Below are 15,269 nucleotides of genomic sequence, written 5' to 3' on the forward strand. Positions count from 1 at the left end.
TAAAATTTTCTACCTGATATTATGAAAGAGACGGGAGACTGGTTTTCAGCACTTCTATGTCACGTGTACTGGTGGTTCTAGCTACCGGGGAATAAAAAGGAAAAGGTATAAGTATTAGAAGGGAAAAAATAAAATTCTATGTATATAACATAATCATATAATATCCAAAAAGATCAACAGATAAATTATTAGAATGAATACATCAGTTAAGAAATTCCCTGGCTACAAAATCAATACAAAAATCAAATATATTTCTCTATCTAAGCAACAATTAGAAAAATAAATTTAAAATAGTTTAAATCATTAAATAACAAGAGTCATCTGACAAAAAGCCCTTTGCACACAATATCATGTTATCAATTGCCTCTAGAATAGGGGTTGGCAAGCTTTTACTGTAAAAGGCCCCATAGAAAATGTTTTAGGATTTTTGGTCCATGTGGTTTCTGTTGCCTTTAGAGTGTAAAAAGCAGCCAGAGAAAATATGTGAATGAAGTGGGCATGGCTGTGTTCTAAGGAAACTGTATTTACCAGAACAGGCAGGAGGCTGGATCTGACTCGGGGCCCTAAAAGACGGATTCTGTCAATCTTGTCTGCAGTTACATAGCCAACTTGAAGGAGTTCCCACTGCCCAAATTTGGGACAATTTGAGCATCACGAAGAAAAGATAGTAATAACTTCTTATAAAACATTGAAAAAAAAATCCACAAATCCTTAATGATACTGGAAACGAAGGGGGCGAAACACTTATTTGTCATGATTTGAGATGACTCACATGGCTAATTCTTACTTTAAAATCCAGCACTGAAAAATGGAAAAGAAGAGAAAGATTTAAAAATCATAAAAAATTCAACATTGAAAGGGAAAATGATGAAGTATGCCCTGTTTTAGGAGGAACTGCAGTTTATCCCCAGATGAGAAGAGAAAATTCCTTATAGAAAAATGACACCTAGGGGGCTGGCTGGTTAGCTCAGTTGTTTAGAGCACAGCCTTGTAGCACCAAGGTCATGGGTTAAGATCCCGGTACTGGCCAGTCAAAAAAAAAAAAAGAAAAGAAAAGAAAAGGAAAGAAAAGGAAAGAAAAGAAAAAAGTGCCATCTAATAAATGTAGAATGAACAATAAAATCATCGACTAAGGTTTTGATAAGTGAAGCTGGAAAGAGGGTCTTGGGAAGCAGATACTTGCATAGCACCAAAGTACCCACAGACAAATGGCTGGCTCACTGACCATCCTTCATACTGAAGAAGTTTGCTGTCAACTTGAACCAGGTTATCAAATTTAACATCACTAACAAATAAAAATAAGTTAAACAAATTTAACATCACTAGCAGTGAGGCAATCTACCATTCTATTCCATACCTCTTGCCAGGATGTATTCACCTCCTGACATCGTCCAGACTGTATTCTTGCCAGAAAAAAGTTTTATTTAACCTTTCTAAGCCGTTAGACCTATATTCAGCTTATTGGAACAAGTTAAATGCCATCACAAAGAAATTATGAGATTGCTCCAGAATGACATTTTTTTTTTAATAAGACAACAGACCTGGTTTTCAAAAAGTCATTTTTTTTAAAGTAGGGGGAAAGCGTAGTGGATTGAATTGTGTCCGCCCAAACTCACTGAGGCTTGACTTGTACTCCCCAGGTTTTCTGTAGTAGAAACTTACGAGTCCAAGCGGGCGTGTGAGCTCCAGGGTGAGCAGGTGAATCCAGAGAACGAGGCGGCGTTGGAGGCGCGGGTCAGGGAGACGGGCGTCCGCCTGGTGCAGGTGGAGGGGCAGAGGAAGGACGGCGGGCCAGCCCCAGGCCGGGTGGGCAGCCCGCCGCCGGCCGGCTCGGAGGTGCTCTCGGGCGGCTGCCCCAGGACGTCTACGAGCACCAGGGGATCCCACTGTGGCAGCGCGCGGGCCGCCTGCGAGATCCGCCTGCCCATGACCTTCGGCGGCCTGAACCGCGGCTTCCCGACCCCGCTGCAGCTCGCGGCGCGGCGCCCAGGCCGCCATGGCCCCGCTGCACAGCCGCCCGCTGCGGCGAGAAGAGCGAGCTGCGCGTGGACGGGTCGCCGCTGACGGGAGCCGCCGCCGCTGCTGCTCGCGCTGCAGCCTCCGGGCCCGGCCTGCAGGAGGCGCTGCCGCTGCCCAGCCCTGGCGGCGCCCGCGAAGATCGCGCTGCTCAAGTTCAGCTCGCAGCGCACCGCCGCCACCGTGCCCCCAAAGGCCCTAGCGGGAGGGCTGTCACGCCTCTGTGCAGCTTAGGTGGCCGTGGAGTGGCTCAAGCCAGGCCCGAAGCAGCGACTCCGCCAGCAGCTTGCGGGTCCCTCACTGCGGTGCCTACAGCCGCAGGGCAGCCGATTGGCCTTGGCTAGGGACAGGCTAGGGTCCCAAGGGGCTCGGGCTGCCCTCCAGCTGCTGTGCTAACAAATGAGGCTGGGCAGCCCGGTGTTCCTCACCAAGTGTTTGGGCACAGGACCTGCTGGCTGGCACCACTTCTGGTACCAGGCGGTGATCCCTGGTCATCCAGTGCCTTTCAGAGGCCTTATCTGGGTTGCGCTGGCCGCAGATGGGCAGCACGGGCATGACGTAGCCAAGGATGCGGCGTCCGCACAGCTGCTGGAGGCACTGAGTGAGTCTGGGGCCGGCTTCTTGTGGTCTGCTGGGGCTGAGCCAGGTGCCATCATGAAGCAGTGACCCCGTCCTTCACAGGCAGCCTAAACAAGGAGGGCAGAGCCTGTGTCAGTCTCCAGCCCAGCAGGCCTGGGTGGCCACTGTCTGATCCCATTGAGGGAGGGGCGGGGTCCTGCCGCATGTGTGACACAGCCTCCCTGCTCGGGCAGGGCCTCATAGCACCTGGGTGGCTCGGGTTTGGCTTATGTGGTGGTGAAGGACCTTGCCCTCCCCCTCCCAGCCCAGGGTCAGACCTGACCCCATGGTGACACCCACACCTACCTTTGTCCCCTCACCCCTCTTTCTCCCACAGCTCAGTATGAATCATGGTTATTTTCTTGATTTCTTTTGGTTGGATTTTATTTGCGGGGCCGGCTGAACCAAAGGGTCAGAAATCCTGCCTTCATCCCCACTTCTTGGCATCTGGGTTTGGCTTATGTATAGTTTTGAGTTTCTCTATGCTGCTTCTATTTATATTAAATCCCTGTTTGCTGTAAAAAAAAAAAAAGAAAGAAAGAAAGAAAGAAAAGAAAAGAAAGAAAGAAAAAGAAAAAGGAAAAAGAAAGAAACTTAGCCCCCACTGTGACTGTTAAGAGGATGGGAAATCCTATTATGGTAGTTGAAAGGTGGAGCCTTGAAGAGCTGATTGGATTGTAGGACCATGCAGGAGCAAATGGATTAAAAATGATGGTCAGGGGTGTGGTTCTGAGGACTTTAAAAGAAGAGGAGAGTCTGTCTTTCTCTGTCTTGTTCTCTCAGCTTCCACCATCTTGAAATGTGAGACCCCGGGGTCACTGTCACCACCACCAGATGGACTTTGGACTTCCCAGCCTCAGAAACTGTAAGCAATAGATTTTGTTTTCTTTACAAATCACCCACTTTCAAGTATTTTGTTATAAGCAACAGGAATGAACTAACACAGAATGTATTTGATGAAAAGAAACAAAACAAGGGCCGGCCTGTGGCTCAGTCGGGAGAGTGTGGTGCTGATAACACCAAGGCCCCGGGTTCAGATCCCATATAGGGATGGCTGGTTAGCTCACTGGGTGAGCGTGGTGCTGACAACACCAAGTCAGGGGTTAAGATCCCCTTACCGGTCATCTTTTTTTTAAAAAAGGAAAAAAACAACCGATTATAATGTGAACTTTGAGAAAGAAAAAATGCAGGCCCTGACCACCATAGCTGAGCCAGGCCATGGAGTTCTCCTACTGAACATAAACCATGTCCCAGAACACTCTCTCTGTTACCTTTCTGGAGCAAGACAAAAACCAAGCCCGTTCTGTAACAGTCTAAGAACAGACAAAAACAAGAACTTTGTCCAAACCACAAAAGGGCCAGCTGTCTCTCTCCCTTTCCTGCACTAGTTTGCCTGCTTCTAAGTAAAAGTTAAGATAATCACAGAATTGCTCTTGCTTTTTGACAGCACCCAGTCTAGAACAAAACCACCCCTTCCTTGAACCCTCCCCCAATCAACTAACACAAGCTGAAGTCCTATAAGCCCCATCTTGAGTTGCAAAGAGTTCAATCAAATATGTCCTCTCCTCCTACCTTTACAAGTATGTTCCTGGCATCCAGGTCCCACCGCTTGCTCACCAATCAGAAACAAAAGACTGGTGAGTCCCAAATGTTGGTGCGAGGCAGGAAGTTCACCATCAGATGTGTAAGGAGACAGACTAGAACTGTCTACCACTTTCGGGTTTCAGGGGAGTTTAAGGGGTAGCGGAGGGAATGGAGCACGGGAAATGAAAAGCAGGAGGGAGGGGCACGTGCAAGGAACCAGGTGCAGTCTCAGCCAGCCTCCGTCTGGTTTCTGCTCCCATCCTTGCTGTTATCTCAGGGTCCTGCTGGAGGGATGGAATGAGCATAGCTTTAGTGAGTCTTCCTTGGATAGCACATGCAATTCTGCAGCTCCAGGCTGACCGGAGAACAGCTTCACGTCCATGTGTAGAACGTCATCTTGCCCCATAACCGAGGTTCAAAATATCAAATAACCATGGGGAAAGAGGGAACTCAGAGAAATGAAGTCCAAGGGAAAAAGGATCTGTGTCCTTTTCAAATCTCTGAGAACCCATGCAGTTTTAGTTCCCAACATGGCTTCAGTCCTGCTCACTCCAACAACTTACCTTTCTAATTACCTGGAAAATCAGTTTCAAGTTTAGAATTTTTAGACACCCTGAAGTTTCAGGCTGGGCCATACTGTGAGGACCACAGCCCGCACACGATCTCCCCTTCTCTTCCCACCCCGGCTCCACTCCACAAGTCAAAGAGCCTGTTGGGTTTCCATGTGGACACAGCAACCAGGCTTGGGTTTGGTGATAATATTTGGCAAGCCTCAGCCAGGAGCTGAGTGCCCCCTAACCCACTCCCCCTCATCTCTGTCTCAATCGAACACATCTAGTTTCAAAAGATGGGCCTGCCCCCCGCAGCCCAGGAAGTTAAATCTCTGTGTCAGTGTCCTCAACTGTAAAAGCTGATCGTGCAACTTTGAAAGATCCTCATGCAAATGGGTACGATTAGTCACCTGTACCAGATTAATCCACCCAAGCAGGATCTGGAAAGAAGAAAGTCCAGAGAGAAAGACCATGCAAGAAGATGTCACTGCTTACTGACAAGACTGCCACTCTGCAGCCGGCTGTTTTCACTCAGACTCTGTACATCTTTGCTTATGTGTAAAATTTGGTGTATTGTAATAATTATGGTGCAGACAGGGAAAACAGGCCAAGAGCAAAAGCAACATTTTCAAGGTTATAGGGCAGAAACCAGACCTGTCATTAGTTGTAGTCCATGCTACCTTCCACACCGTCATGGGTTTTTGTCTCTAGTTTGGTCCATTAGCTCCATGTGACACTGGTCATGGGATGGGTTTCAGAGATGTTTGCTCACACATGACTGATGACATCCTTAGGAAGGAGATGCTAGAATGATCACCACTGTGCAGAAGGGGAGACTGGGAAGGTCCTGAGAGTCACAGTGGCTTGTCCAGGGTCACATAAGTGATAAGAAGGAGGAGCTGGGGCTGAACCTCCATGTATCTCCTCCGAGCTGTGAAGCTGGCTGCACCCAGGCCTTGCACAGGGGTGTGGTCAGGCAGTGTTGGTGGAAGTGTGGGCAATAGAGAGAGCTCATGGGGAAGGAGGGTCAGCAGTCAGGTACCCAGAGGGGCACTTGCAGTCTTGTACACAGAGGAGGGGTTCAGGAAATGAGGTACCAGGAAGTGACCTCACTTCTTTGACGACAGACCCCAACTGAACTCGGAACTCGGTAACCTGGCACCCACATTCTATACACAGCCCCTTCCCCAGCTCACTTGGCCACAGGCAGAGTGAGATGTTGTGCTGTATCCCGAGGTCCCGGGGCAGTAGCCCCAGGCAGCCCTGGGCTGAGAGGTTTGTCCGATGCTTCCGGCGCTGGGTCAGCCCTCGCCCCGGACTCCTGTGGCCATTTGGCAGGAGGTCCCCAAAGGTAACGTCAGGTGTCCCAGGGCAGGGCGGGCCAGGCCAGGCCAGCACTGTGAGCCTCCCTGGGTGACCGCACACCCTCCTCCTGTGTGAGGGGGGACATGGGGACATGGGACACCCTCCCAGGGCAAGGGCAAGGGCAAGGGCAGGGGCAGAGGGTGGGGGCTTTATAAACCTGCTGGTCCTGGTGCGTTCACACCTCAGGTCAGGGCTGGAGGGTGAAAGGGGACTGCGGGGGTGGCAACCACCACCCTGTACATGAACCCTGGGCCCTCAGGCTGTCCTCTCATGTCCTCCCTGGGGTTAAGACTGGCCTCCAGCCCCTTCCCTCCTGGGGGTTCACGTTGCTCTCACTGTGCATCTCTTCCCTTGTCCTGACCTAGAGTGAAGACAAGTCTTCCCTCAGCCCAGATGCCACCCACAGGTTGTGGCCTGTCCCCGCAGGCACCCTGCAGAAGTGGGTGGAGCACCTGGTGCCCGCTGTCATGCGTGGCAACCACTCCTACGTGCACACCTTTCTCCTGAGCTTCAGGAACTTTGCCACTCCCCAGCAGGCGCTGCACCTGCTTTTCCTCAGGTGAGCCCTCTGCCCCTCGATCACACAGTGTCACTCGGCTGCCTCCCAGCTGTGAGTCTTGGGACTGTCACCACACCCCTCTGAGCCTCAGTTCCCACCTGTGTTCAGTGGGTGGTAACAGGAACAAGCTCCAGTGGGTCCCCCATGGAAAGTGCTGCTCCTGAGTCCAGCCCTGTGGAAAGTTCTGCTGGAGGGGCCACGGTCGTCCTCATTCAGGATTCCTGCCCCCACCCCCCACGAGGAAGTCTCTGTCACACCCTCACTGACCTCGTTGACTTGGGCTTCACTCTTTTCACATTTGAGATTCTATCTGTAGGCTTCTGGGTGTATTCAAAGCAGGGAGACTGGAGGCTGGCAGAGGGGCTTCAGGTGCACCCAGATATCTTGGGAGGAGTTGGTTGGCGTTCATTCCTTCAACAAACATATCTGAAGTCACACTATGTGCAGTGACTTTCTGGGCACTGACCATATTCCAATGAACCGAGGAGACTACATTCCCTGCCCTCCTGGGCTTCCATTCTAGTCAGAGGTCAGACAACCACAATAGACATGAGAAGCAGGTAGTGCCACCATATGGTAGATGTGACACCGTCCTGGTCGCCTCTAGGTACAGAAGCATTCTTTCCAATTTTCATGGGGATGGCGGAGCCCTGGAGCAGCTAAAATGGTGAGTGGGGTTTGGGTGCACATGGAGGGGCTCCCATCTCCACAGAACTGTGTGTGGTCGGTGGGGGCCTGTGGATGGGGGGGCTGGCAGAACTCTGGCTGCCACACATCTTATGATTCGTGCTACAGGGCCCAGGGCACAGGCTTTCCTGCAGGAAAAGGAGTCAAGATGAGCTGGGGAGGGGGCCACAGGCACTGTAGGGTGTGCGAGAGGCTGGAGAGCAGAGTGAGCCCAGAGAGAACCTGCCCCCACCCCTCCCATCCAGCCCTGCCCACACCCCCAGAGCCCGTGCTGAGCCAGAGCAGGTGTGCAGAGCATCCCGCTCACACTCGGGGATGCTCACCCATGCGGATGCTCAGCTGCTGCTGGTGGTGCAGAGTGTGGTCAGGGTCAAGAGATCAGTGTCAGTGGGAAGAGGAGATGCAGATTTGGATGGGGACAGTTGGGCAGCACGTCCACGTGTCACCTCAAGTTTGGGGTTTTCCAAGGGCCCTGGGAAGGCCAGGGGAGCAGAGCCTCCCTCTGTTTCCTCATTCATCAGATATTCCTGGACACCTCCTGTGTGCCAGCGAGTAATGCCCAGAGCAGACAGCACCCTCCTGCCCTGATGGACAGGTCATTCCAATAGGGACGGGGCAGGGACCCAGACAGAGGAGGCTGTCAGGTTTCCCTGAAGAAGGGAAAGGTGGTCACACCAGTGATTGAAGGCTCCCCCCACAGAGGCTTTTGCCAGCCCCTCCTTGGTTTCCAGGACCATCTCTGCCGGGGCTGCTGTACTGGGGGTGGACATTGGAGGGGCTGGTCTATGGCCAGGCAGGGGCACAGGGTACAAGACTGCAGCTCACTCAGGGGAGCCCTGAGAGGGCAGCATAGAGGGATAGGCCAGGCCTCTGATGCTGCTGCCCACCTTTCTCCCCCAGTGCCATGTCCTCCATCCTAGAGATCTGGCTGGAATTCTATTCCATTGACTTCCACGAGCCTCCTGAGTTTCATGGTTTGAAGTCTCTGCTGGCCCATGTCCGTGTCAATATGCCGGGTTCAGAGGCGGAGCGTAAGGCTGATCTTCTTCTGGCGCAGCTGGAGAAGCTGGAGCACCTGGAGCCCAGTGAGGCAGAGACTGAGGCTGAGGAGGAAGAGGGTGGGTGCCTGTGAGGGTTTGGGGAGGGGGCTGGGCTGGGCCACACAGAGCAGAGTTTCCAGAAGCAGGCTGGGGACAGGGGCACTGAGTACTCAGAACAATCATGCAGTGTCCTGCAGTGTGGGGAGACTTCCTGAGGCTGGGTCTCTGGACTTGGGCTTCTCAGAAAGACTGTCATTGGAAGAGACATAGAAACTCATGTTGATATTTTCAATTGTTGTCACTCCAGTTCCAGCTTCTGCCCAGGCTGAACAAGTGTCCCAAGAGCTAAGGCCATCTTCAGCTCCAGCTCCACCTCCACTGCCAGAGCCAGAGCGAAAGCAAGATCCGGAGCCCGACCCCGAGCCCGAGCCCGAGCACGAGCAAGAGCTAGACAGAGCCAGAGCAAGCTCACCTAACCACCCCTGAAACATCAAAAGAAGTGGAAGAAACACCAGCACCCAGGGGAGCCCCGCCTCCAGAGCTCCCACAAACACCCTCACCAGTCCCCACTCCAGAGCTGTCCTTCCCCTTCCCTGCCACCGTGCTTGTCCTCGTTTTTGTCTTTGTCCTGCATCTCCCAAGTTTTATCATCTTTTCTCTTCACTTATATCCCTTGTATAAAATAAAGTGTTTTAATATTTTCAAAATTACAATTCAGTGGCGTGAAGTACATTTCTCATGTGCTGCAGCCCTCACCTCTGTCTAGTGAGAGAACAGCTTCATCAGCTCTGCAGCCATTAAGCTGTCACTCCCCATCCCACCTCTCGTAGTCCCTGACAACCACTCCATTTTCTGTGTGTGTGAATTGACCTGTCGTGGATTGTTCCTATCAGTACAGTTATGTGGTCTTTTGTATCTGGCCACATAACATGAGAAGGAACTGATTAATTTTTATTTTATGTTTCCAGTAAGAGGAAAATGACAGAAAAATCAAAGACTATATGTAGAGACACAAAGCCCCGATAGTTATTATTGCCCTAATCTTGAAATAGGAACTACTTTTGAATGAGTGGAGAGCCAGATGCCACAGAGGAAAAGACTGACTTTTGCTGGTCCAAACAAACCAAGAATAATGTCCAAAGCTTAAAAGACAAACCCCAGATTGGAAAATTCTTCATGATCAGAGAAAGGGGCATTATTCCGTCGGATAACCCGGAGTCTGAAACAGCTCGAGAGCCAGGACTACAGGCACTGCCTGGACACCAGCGAGCAGGTGGGGCAGGAGGAGCTGCAGACAGAGCTGGGGGACCTGGAACGGGAGGAGGCAAGGCTGGCCCGGGAGCTGGAGGACGTGGACGTGAACCTTGCAAGGGCGGCTGCGGAGCTGCAGGCAGCCCAGGCCGAGACTGCAGAGCTGCAGCAGTGGGAGCGGTGGGTCCAGAGGGACTGCAGGGCACTGGAGTGGCAACAGCTGGGACTGTAGGATGAGCTGAGGAGCGTGGAGAACCAGCTGCGCCACGCCCGTGGGCAGCTGCACTGGCTGAAGAAAACCAACATCTTCAATGCTACGTTTAAGACCTGGGAGGAGGGCCCCTTGGGCGTCATCAGTAACTTTAGACTGGGTCCTCTCCCCCACTGTCCCCGTGCACTGGGATGAGATTAATGCTGCCTGGGGACAGACGGCACTGCTGCTGCTTGCCCTGTCCAATGTGACTGGGCTGCCGTTTCAGAGGTACAGGCTGGTCCCCTGTAGAAACCACTCCTATCTGAAGTCCTTAACAGATGGCTCCACTGAGCTGCCCCTGTTCTATTATGCGGGTGGGGTGAGTCCTTGAGTAACAGACTTGACCATGCCATGCAGGCCTTCCTGGACGGCATGCAGCAGTTCAAGGAAGAGGCTGGGAAGGGTGAGCAGGGCCTCTGCCTGCCCTACAAGAGCCACGTGGGCAAAGGCCTGCTGGAGGACGCTGGGGGCAGCAGGGAATGCTGCTCCATCACCACCCTTTGGAACACAGAGGAGCGGTGGACCAAGGCGCTCAGACTCATGCTGCTCAACCTTAAGAGGGGCCTCACTTGAGTGTCCTTAAAGTACCATCCAACATAACTTTCTCGTTGGCCAGTTAGCTTGGTGGTTAAAGCCCCCCTGTAACACCAAGGTCAAGGTTTGGATCCCCACATCGGCCAGCTGCCAAAAGCAAACCAAAAAGTAGATTTCTTTATTGTAAAAATACTATCAGATGGTAATCTGAGTACGACGTGTTTATAATTCAAAAGATGAATAGCCACACCAGATATTAACTGAAAATCAAAATAAACCATTGCCCAGAGCAAACCAAGAATCATGGCTATCCTTCCCAGCACATCTTTGTCCGCCCTTCTGTGGACCTTCCTCTCCCCTTCTCCCCCACCCAGACAAACATTGAAAACAGGGAAAATTGACAAGAGGACAAGATCCCTCCTACATAAAGGGCTGCAGGGACACAGAAGGCAAGAACTGAGGCTGGGGATAAGAGGGGCGGGGTAAGGAGAAAGGTGGACGTTTTCAGTTTGGGGTGAGAAAACAGTGATTTGAGGCCACTGATGTATGTAGTGGAGCTTTGGGGCAGGGGTTGGGGGAGAACATTCAAAGATTCAGTTTTGGCTGCCACGTATATTGTGAGCCTCTCCTCTTCCTTCCTGAGAAACTTCCAAGAAGTTTCCACATGTTCTTTCATGATGTAAAGCGAGAAGTATGTCTTCTTGGGCTGTGTCATTATGTGCAGATTAATTCTGAGGTGAGAGGGTAGGGTGGCCAAAGACTAACTGGTGACATTGTACGATAGATCAATTGAGGGGTCACAGAAAACTGAAGATTAAAAAGGAGCCAACAAGAGGCATTTTTTAAAAGGCCAGTTGTGTCTTGCCATCCCCCCACTTCTCCATTGCTCTCGGGATAAACTCCCAAATCCTTACCCTGGTCTTCAAACCTGGGTGACTTGTCCCTTACACTCCTCCCAGCTCCTCTCTGTTCCAAAAGGTGCCAATCCCGCCCTTCCTCTGCCCTTGGCCTTGCTATTCCCTGTGTGTCAACGTTTTCTAACCAAACTGTACACTTCTTGAGGGCTCACTGAGCTTTGTTGTCCAGATGACACGTAGAATCGTTCCTACATACTAAGTATCTATAAATAGAAGTGGTCATTGTGAAAGAGAACGGGAGGGCTGGCCAGTTAGCTCAGTTGGTTAGAGCACAGTCTTAGAACACCAACGAAGGCATGGGTTGGGATCCCCGTACTAACCAGACACAGGAAAAGCAGAGAGAGAGAGAGAGAGAGAGAGAATAGGGAAGCGGTTAATTTGTCACAGACTTGGAGAGAATAGAAAATTCCAATAGGAGATTGACGAAATGGATTAATGTCTAACTAAGCCTGTGACGGAATACCACTTAGGTATTAAAATCTTGTAGAAGAAAAACAACATAATACTTAATGACAATGCTTAGAATATATTAAGTAAAAAAGATGATATTATAATAAAACACATAATTTTATACTCCAAAAAGTTGGTTTTTGTTTCTGTTTTGGCAGCTGGCACGTATTGGGGTCCGAACTCTTAACCTTGGTGTTAGCAACAGAATGCTCTAACTAACGGAGCCAACTGGCCAGCCCCAGAAAAGTATTTAAAGAGAAAATATTTCCAAGAATTAAGTATCCTTTTAATATACGAAGGTATGTCCCTGAAAGTTTTGTATTTAAAGTAATTAAAATTTTCTACCTGATATTATGAAAGAGACGGGAGACTGGTTTTCAGCACTTCTATGTCACGTGTACTGGTGGTTCTAGCTACCGGGGAATAAAAAGGAAAAGGTATAAGTATTAGAAGGGAAAAAATAAAATTCTATGTATATAACATAATCATATAATATCCAAAAAGATCAACAGATAAATTATTAGAATGAATACATCAGTTAAGAAATTCCCTGGCTACAAAATCAATACAAAAATCAAATATATTTCTCTATCTAAGCAACAATTAGAAAAATAAATTTAAAATAGTTTAAATCATTAAATAACAAGAGTCATCTGACAAAAAGCCCTTTGCACACAATATCATGTTATCAATTGCCTCTAGAATAGGGGTTGGCAAGCTTTTACTGTAAAAGGCCCCATAGAAAATGTTTTAGGATTTTTGGTCCATGTGGTTTCTGTTGCCTTTAGAGTGTAAAAAGCAGCCAGAGAAAATATGTGAATGAAGTGGGCATGGCTGTGTTCTAAGGAAACTGTATTTACCAGAACAGGCAGGAGGCTGGATCTGACTCGGGGCCCTAAAAGACGGATTCTGTCAATCTTGTCTGCAGTTACATAGCCAACTTGAAGGAGTTCCCACTGCCCAAATTTGGGACAATTTGAGCATCACGAAGAAAAGATAGTAATAACTTCTTATAAAACATTGAAAAAAAAATCCACAAATCCTTAATGATACTGGAAACGAAGGGGGCGAAACACTTATTTGTCATGATTTGAGATGACTCACATGGCTAATTCTTACTTTAAAATCCAGCACTGAAAAATGGAAAAGAAGAGAAAGATTTAAAAATCATAAAAAATTCAACATTGAAAGGGAAAATGATGAAGTATGCCCTGTTTTAGGAGGAACTGCAGTTTATCCCCAGATGAGAAGAGAAAATTCCTTATAGAAAAATGACACCTAGGGGGCTGGCTGGTTAGCTCAGTTGTTTAGAGCACAGCCTTGTAGCACCAAGGTCATGGGTTAAGATCCCGGTACTGGCCAGTCAAAAAAAAAAAAGAAAAAAGAAAAGAAAAGAAAAGGAAAGAAAAGAAAAAAGTGCCATCTAATAAATGTAGAATGAACAATAAAATCATCGACTAAGGTTTTGATAAGTGAAGCTGGAAAGAGGGTCTTGGGAAGCAGATACTTGCATAGCACCAAAGTACCCACAGACAAATGGCTGGCTCACTGACCATCCTTCATACTGAAGAAGTTTGCTGTCAACTTGAACCAGGTTATCAAATTTAACATCACTAACAAATAAAAATAAGTTAAACAAATTTAACATCACTAGCAGTGAGGCAATCTACCATTCTATTCCATACCTCTTGCCAGGATGTATTCACCTCCTGACATCGTCCAGACTGTATTCTTGCCAGAAAAAAGTTTTATTTAACCTTTCTAAGCCGTTAGACCTATATTCAGCTTATTGGAACAAGTTAAATGCCATCACAAAGAAATTATGAGATTGCTCCAGAATGACATTTTTTTTTTAATAAGACAACAGACCTGGTTTTCAAAAAGTCATTTTTTTTAAAGTAGGGGGAAAGCGTAGTGGATTGAATTGTGTCCGCCCAAACTCACTGAGGCTTGACTTGTACTCCCCAGGTTTTCTGTAGTAGAAACTTACGAGTCCAAGCGGGCGTGTGAGCTCCAGGGTGAGCAGGTGAATCCAGAGAACGAGGCGGCGTTGGAGGCGCGGGTCAGGGAGACGGGCGTCCGCCTGGTGCAGGTGGAGGGGCAGAGGAAGGACGGCGGGCCAGCCCCAGGCCGGGTGGGCAGCCCGCCGCCGGCCGGCTCGGAGGTGCTCTCGGGCGGCTGCCCCAGGACGTCTACGAGCACCAGGGGATCCCACTGTGGCAGCGCGCGGGCCGCCTGCGAGATCCGCCTGCCCATGACCTTCGGCGGCCTGAACCGCGGCTTCCCGACGCCCGCTGCAGCTCGCGGCGCGGCGCCCAGGCCGCCATGGCCCCGCTGCACAGCCGCCCGCTGCGGCGAGAAGAGCGAGCTGCGCGTGGACGGGTCGCCGCTGACGGGAGCCGCCGCCGCTGCTGCTCGCGCTGCAGCCTCCGGGCCCGGCCTGCAGGAGGCGCTGCCGCTGCCCAGCCCCGGCGGCGCCCGCGAAGATCGCGCTGCTCAAGTTCAGCTCGCAGCGCACCGCCGCCACCGTGCCCCCAAAGGCCCTAGCGGGAGGGCTTTCACGCCTCTGTGCAGCTTAGGTGGCCGTGGAGTGGCTCAAGCCAGGCCCGAAGCAGCGACTCCGCCAGCAGCTTGCGGGTCCCTCACTGCGGTGCCTACAGCCGCAGGGCAGCCGATTGGCCTTGGCTAGGGACAGGCTAGGGTCCCAAGGGGCTCGGGCTGCCCTCCAGCTGCTGTGCTAACAAATGAGGCTGGGCAGCCCGGTGTTCCTCACCAAGTGTTTGGGCACAGGACCTGCTGGCTGGCACCACTTCTGGTACCAGGCGGTGATCCCTGGTCATCCAGTGCCTTTCAGAGGCCTTATCTGGGTTGCGCTGGCCGCAGATGGGCAGCACGGGCATGACGTAGCCAAGGATGCGGCGTCCGCACAGCTGCTGGAGGCACTGAGTGAGTCTGGGGCCGGCTTCTTGTGGTCTGCTGGGGCTGAGCCAGGTGCCATCATGAAGCAGTGACCCCGTCCTTCACAGGCAGCCTAAACAAGGAGGGCAGAGCCTGTGTCAGTCTCCAGCCCAGCAGGCCTGGGTGGCCACTGTCTGATCCCATTGGGGGAGGGGCGGGGTCCTGCCGCATGTGTGACACAGCCTCCCTGCTCGGGCAGGGCCTCATAGCACCTGGGTGGCTCGGGTTTGGCTTATGTGGTGGTGAAGGACCTTGCCCTCCCCCTCCCAGCCCAGGGTCAGACCTGACCCCATGGTGACACCCACACCTACCTTTGTCCCCTCACCCCTCTTTCTCCCACAGCTCAGTATGAATCATGGTTATTTTCTTGATTTCTTTTGGTTGGATTTTATTTGCGGGGCCGGCTGAACCAAAGGGTCAGAAATCCTGCCTTCATCCCCACTTCTTGACATCTGGGTTTGGCTTATGTATAGTTTTGAGTTTCTC

General features: G+C 50.8%; 1 pseudogene; it reads left to right on the plus strand.

Annotated features, from left to right (window-relative positions):
* The first annotated feature begins 13,821 nt into the window (after positions 1–13,821).
* On the plus strand, positions 13,822–14,836 carry LOC134377765 (dead end protein homolog 1-like; annotated as a pseudogene).
* Positions 14,837–15,269: the final 433 nt, after the last annotated feature.

Source organism: Cynocephalus volans, chromosome 5 (assembly GCF_027409185.1).
Source record: "Cynocephalus volans isolate mCynVol1 chromosome 5, mCynVol1.pri, whole genome shotgun sequence".
Lineage (NCBI taxonomy): Eukaryota > Metazoa > Chordata > Mammalia > Dermoptera > Cynocephalidae > Cynocephalus > Cynocephalus volans.